Here is a 6,556-nt window from a genome sequence, read left to right as displayed (position 1 = left end):
ATCACTTTCGTAATACGTACAAACTTTTAAATTTTTCGCTAAAACTTTAACGATGCGAGTCTAACCTTAGTTCTAAGATACGGAGTGTAACATGTTCCACCAAGGAAATACACTCAAAAATGCTCATTTTGCAATTATGTTGGTTATGATAAGCACAAGTGTCCCTTACGGTATGGTGGTAAAAAACATCTCGCTGTGGAAGTACATCTCGTGGCGGAGGAAACTTTCGTGGTGGTGGCACATCTCGTGGTGGTTGCGGAAGATCAACGCAAGGGCATGAATTAGTGAATGTATTTTAATTTTTTTCTTTCTTTGATGATTGTATTTTTACTACTTTCGGTTTGTTATTAATGAACAAGTTCAAGTATTTTCATATTATTATGAATGATGCAATTTAATTGTTTTGAGATTGGTATGAATGCTGCAATTTTGACAAAAAAATAGCACACTTAAATCTAAACCCTAAAACATAAAGAACTTAAAGCTAATGACACTAAGTCTTCAAACAAAAATGGAGTTCGAGTACTTTTCAACCACTAAAACGGCAATCCGAAGTTTTGCTTATCCTTGATGTATTGATCCTACCTTATTAATCGCATAAAAATAAATAGGGTTCTATATAAAATATTGAAGTTTCAGAGTCCTGAAGCATGATTAATCTATAACTAAAGTACGTTAAAAAATATAAAGAAAGAGGAGTTAACCAAAAGAAAAAAAGGCGGGGGGGGGGGGGGGGGGGGGTAACACAGCAAATTACTGCGTTATACATAGTTTTGTCACTTTTTTTGTTGGGGTATTTTAGTTTAGATGGTCTTTTTTGAGGTCATTTTAATTCCGAACTCCTAAAATTGAAGGGCATACTTGCTAGCTAAAACCAAATTTGAGGGCCTGTTTATATTTATGCCTTATTTAAATCCTACCATACTTGATAGAATAATTAATTCGTCTTTTTATTTTCTTTACAAAAATAAGAAAATATAAATAAATTTCAACCTAATTTGTCATAACTGCATTGTGGTAACTGGTAAGCATTAGGCTACGCGTTAAACACCAAAAGTCACCATTTATTTAGTAACCAGAAAAAGGCACCATTTAATCCTCGTGGGACAACTGAAGAAAAAAGAAACGAACAGACAGTGAAAAGTTGTGGCTGTTTTCAATATCTGCTATAGGTAAGCCCGTGGACTCAGTTTGTGTTGCTCTCTCCAATTTTTCTTTAACGTAAGAAGTATATTCTTAATTGTTTGAGTTCTTATTGTGCACCCTTCACGTTAACATCCCTTTTGCAATTGCCCCTTTCATTCCACACCATTGTCTTGTATTGGTGAATGGTATGGCAATATTACACGAAGGAATTACCTAGTTTATTTGGAGCCTTTTTTTGCTTACCAATGATTTGAAACAGAGACATTAGCAAAAAAAACACGAGACATTTGGTCTACAAATGTATTTGTTGTTGTTTCCTATGCCCTATTTAGAAAAGGAAAATAACCACGGAATCAAGTTTGTGTTTGTCTTCTTGCTAACAATCTCTAGGTTTACGGCTGCTCCTTATTTTCTTTAAGTGCTAAAGCTTGTATTCATCCACTATGTGCTTATTTTACTATACTTGCTCTCCACTACTTTCTAGAATTATAAATTGTTCCCTCGCAGCAGGCTCCTTGTAATAAAAAATTGCTTATGAAGCTTTCAATTTTTCCTCCTTGTGTGTTTTGTTTGTCCTGTTTAGAGAGGAGAATCCACATCTTTTAGATGTTCCTCTCAATTGAATAGCTATATGCACTTATTCCCTCCAAAACCCAGGGTACATATTGTCCGCTTTAGCCCAACAAACGTCACAGATTTATCACTCGGGCTATGCTATCAACAACAACAACAACAACAACAGCCCAGTGAAATCCCACATCTTGGGGTCTGGGGAGGGTATAATGTACGCAGACCTTACTCCTACCAAGGTAGGATGGCTGTTTCCGAGAGACCCTCGGGCTATGCTATCATTGAGCAAAAATGCGTGCCTACCATGTGAATTTGTGCTGTACCTTATAAAGTTCTTCACTTGTGCAATTTTCAAGGAATTAGAATTAGACGAGAATATTACACGATAAATTCTAATCTTGCATAGCATCTTTCCCGTGGATGCTCTATCTGTGGCATGCTCCGACTTTTATTTCTAACATGTTCCAATTGATAATGCTAGCTCTCCTGAGTCTTTTTTATCTACTGAAACTATGTGATTAGATAAAATATGTCTTACTTCTATCTTTTTGGCAGTTATGTGTTAATGGCGAAGGCTCATGACTATTTGGGAAATGTATGGTGAACTGTGAGTTTAATTGGAAAGAAAAATAAAGTAACAGCATTTTCCTTGAGGAACCCTAGCTAATGCGAGGAAGAAAATCGTTATATAAAATTTAAAACAAGTTAGATGGACTTAATTTGGGAAAGAGTAATGAAACCTAAGTCGGAGTTTTTTGGATTTCTCTGTAGATACTGAAAATGTTCTCTCAAAATGAAGTTTGTGGTCCTCCAATCTTCCAATTTCTGCTCTTTCCTCTCTTACATACCTTAATTTTGTCTCTCTGATATAGGAAAACAGAAAAACATCTAGTTGAAGACATTGAACAATCAGTCATATAAGTCTATGTATATGTTGTTGAAATATGTATTCATGTATTCATCTAGTTGAAAACATTGAACAATTTCATATTGCCTTTATATAGAAATTCTAGTGAGAAATATTGAATACTTTGAAAGTCGAGAAGTGCATTTGCTTGGTACTTTTGGTTGACTTCCCGGATTTTCTTATCTCTCAGAAGTGACTGCAAACTTGTCAATACATGACCATGAAAAGTGCGAGGAGATCTGGTGTAGATAAAATTAGCAATCTGCCCTGTAATATTCTGGACGGAATTCTAGGGTGCTTGCCTTTGAAAGATGCAGTGAAGACCAGTATATTGTCAAAAGACTGGAGGTATAAATGGGTCACACGTCCAGACCTTGCGTTTGATTATCACTTTTTCAGGTCACTTGCACATGAGCAAGAAGCTAAGACAATCATTTACCAAGTCCCATTACTCCATAAAGGACCAATACTGAATTTTATACTCAGCGGCTCTAACTTGATAAGCTTTCCTGATATTGATAACTGGATACTCTTCTTGCCAAAGAAAAATGTCCAAGAATTCACCCTTCAGACATTCTCACGCAATAGATATCATTTACCTTCCCACCTTTTTACATTCAAGCAACTAAGGCATCTGGAACTTGGTATGTGTTTGTTCCACCCTCCACCCGGTTTCAAAGGATTTGAGAAGCTTATCAATCTTGATCTTCAGGACGTCACTTTTGTTCCAGCAGTTCTTAAGAATCTTATCTCCAGAAGCCCATTGCTTGAAAGATTGAGGTTGCGTTGGTGCACAAACTTTGACACCCTTGAAATCGATGCTGTTAATCTCAAATGCTTTGACTTCAGAGGAGCATCGAAGTCCATTTGCTTCAAGAACGCCCCTATGCTTAGGAAAGCTAATGTGTATCTTACTTCACCAGCTTCAGCGGATGCATCTTCTGTTTGTTCCATCTTACAAAATTCTTCTGTTACATGCCTTGCCTAATGGAACTGGATATAGGTGGTTTTTTATTGAAGGTAATGGGCATTTGTGGTATTAGTTATTATAACCAAATGATGCATCGTATTTGTATCTTTAACAAAATTTTCACATGCTTTTAGTACTTGACGATGGGAGGTCTGCCGGAGAATGCTCTGACTGCTCTGAACAATGTCAAATCTCTTAGAATTGGGGGAATGTTATTTAGAACCGTTCAGCAGGTTTCGTGTGTTATTTACTTGATTACGAGCTGCCCCAAATTACAGGAGTTGACTATTGAATGTGTAATCACTCACTCCTTTTTTCCCATTAACGTGATTTAATATTGTTTTGTCATCTGAACCCAGCCTGACCAGTTCCTGGTAATCTTTAGGAAACAATGAACGATGTTGCGGAACCTATTGTACAATTCTTACGAGACCAATCAAGCTTGTATGGTGTTATGAAGATGCTTCAAAGAATGCGTATGAGTACTTTTGGTGGTCTTGAGATGGAAATGGAATTTGTGAGGTTTATATTAGCATATGCACCTGTACTTGACAAAATTTCCATTTGGAATTATTCATGTCTCCTCATTCAGACGGGTAGACAACTGACGGATAAGATGAAACAATTCCAACGAGTATCACCCAATGTTGAAATCATAGTTGATGTAGAAGATTAGTATTAGTTTGTGTTGATGGTGCAAGACGGATCTTTTATTATTATTGGTTTTTGTTTTGTTTGTGGAGCTATTGCAGCAATTCTTGAGTTTGGATTTGCCTGTTATGCACTGTTGGTGTTGCCTAAGATACTTATATAAATCTAATTAATGGTCATATTTGCCCCTCTATTTTCAAAAGTTGTTCACATATCTCCTCTATTTGAGTATGTGACTATATATTACCCAACCATTACACTTTTGAATAAAAATTCCCCTCAACCATTATAGACCCGGACCTACGAATTAAAAAGACATGTGGAGGGCCATATACACATTTGTATATGCCCGATAGCTTTTACTCTAACCCAAACCCCTGATTTGAAAGCATAACCTACTTAATGCTAGTTAATTTGATTCTATTCTACTCTTCTTTCTTTTCGGTGTCGGTTACTATCTCGAATTTTCTAATTAGGGAAGAAGTAGGTTGTTTGGATTGGGGCTTGGGCGGTACATTTGAGGATGCAGTAAGTATTTAAGTTTTATTTCTCTCTTATTCTCTACTGTTTGTATAATAAAATTCATTTACAGTATAAATAAATCATTTTTAAAAATTTACCTCTATTTTTTAATTGTTTTTGCAATTACCTGCATATAAATATATTTATAAAGTTATGACGAACCATTTTTCACTTATATAAATAAATATTAAAGTTTTTATTATTTTTAATAAAATTTATTTTTTGTTTATTCTGCTGATTTATTTTATTATAAAACATCATTAACTTATATACTCAATTAGTATTCTCACTTTTTTCTTCGACTTCAAGATAATATTTATTTGTTATAATACATAAATTAAAAAAATTAAAAATATCATGATATTAAAGAAGTAAAAAAAAAAAAAAAAGACAAAAATTGATAATGTAAAGGGTGAAATAGGCATTTAAAAAAGTCAATTAGGATAAAGCGGGAAGAATGTCTATTGTTCAAAGTTGAGGGGGGAGTTTGGATTTTAAAGCATAGTTGGGGGAGTAAATGATTTTCACCCTTATTAAAAACAAAAGATTCTCACTGGAAAATATTAAATAGAGGGGTTATCGTTCTCATTCAATATGTGAGGGAGTATCGTTTTCCAACCCTTAAATGTTAGGGGGATAAAGTGGGATTCACTCGAATCTTGAAGACTCTTCAACAACTGTATCTTTTAAGCATTCCTAAAAGAGAGGACACACACAAAAAAAAAAAAAAAAAAAAAAAAAAAACTTCAACAATACAATTATTATTTATAGTACTGAAGACTCTTTAACAACAACAGTTACGAATCTTGAAGACTCTTTAACAATTGTTTTCCTTGGTAATTCTTGTCTTCCCTCCCTTTCTTAAGGGGTGTTAATGGTACGGTTCGAAAGGTTATTTTATAAAATTAATACCATACAAATTTTTCGATTTTTTTTATTTAGTATAATCAAAATTAGACTATTCGAAACCATTCCATCATCTTGGTTTTTCTTCGGTATCGGTACGGTTAGTTAATTTTCGGTATCTTTTTAAAAACAAAAATTTCATGTAAAAATTAGAATACAATACCATGCATACTCCAGTTGGACTTTTGTCACACCCCAACCTTGGGGGGTGTGGCCGGCACTCGGCACCCGAAGGCCCGAGCGAACTAACCATGGCATCTGTGACATGTAATATAAATAATGGGCCGACAAGGCCTCTATATGACACTAACAAGAACCAAATGTGTCAACCTGCACGCAGAAGAACCCAACAACAATATATAAGGCCAACAAGGCTATATCATGGTCATGCCAACTGTACAGGGGCCGACAAGGCCAAGCAAAACATATATACACTGACAATTGGTCTGCAAGCCTCTAAAAGAGTAACACAATATCAACAGGTCGGGACAGAGCCCCCGACATATTCGAAAACTATACATATACATATGCATCTGTACCTATGGACTCAGAACTAGCAAGTCCGAAGAAGTGGAGTGCAACACTCAATCGCTGATCTCGGTGTCCTACTGCAATCAGCACCTGTGGGGATGAACACAGCGCATAAAAGGGCGTCAGTATGAAATATGTACTGAATATGTAGGGCGATAAGCACAAACACAAATAATGTAAATAATGTGAGAAGAGATTTAGAAACAACCTGAAACTCTGTTCAAGGCCATTGAGGGCAACCATAACCTTAACATAAATGTAAATGCATGCTCGTAAAATCATTCCTCAATGTGAAGGAATATATCATATCATATAACAATAATAAATCCCTTTGTGGGGTGAGCTCATCATCA

General features: G+C 35.4%; 1 pseudogene; it reads left to right on the top strand.

Moving 5' to 3' along the window:
• Positions 1–1,034: 1,034 nt before the first annotated feature.
• On the top strand, positions 1,035–4,431 carry LOC132638267 (F-box/FBD/LRR-repeat protein At1g13570-like; annotated as a pseudogene).
• Positions 4,432–6,556: the final 2,125 nt, after the last annotated feature.

This window comes from Lycium barbarum, chromosome 4 (assembly GCF_019175385.1).
Source record: "Lycium barbarum isolate Lr01 chromosome 4, ASM1917538v2, whole genome shotgun sequence".
Lineage (NCBI taxonomy): Eukaryota > Viridiplantae > Streptophyta > Magnoliopsida > Solanales > Solanaceae > Lycium > Lycium barbarum.
Note: the sequence above shows the minus strand (reverse complement) of the source record. Positions and strands in the feature narration are given on the sequence as shown.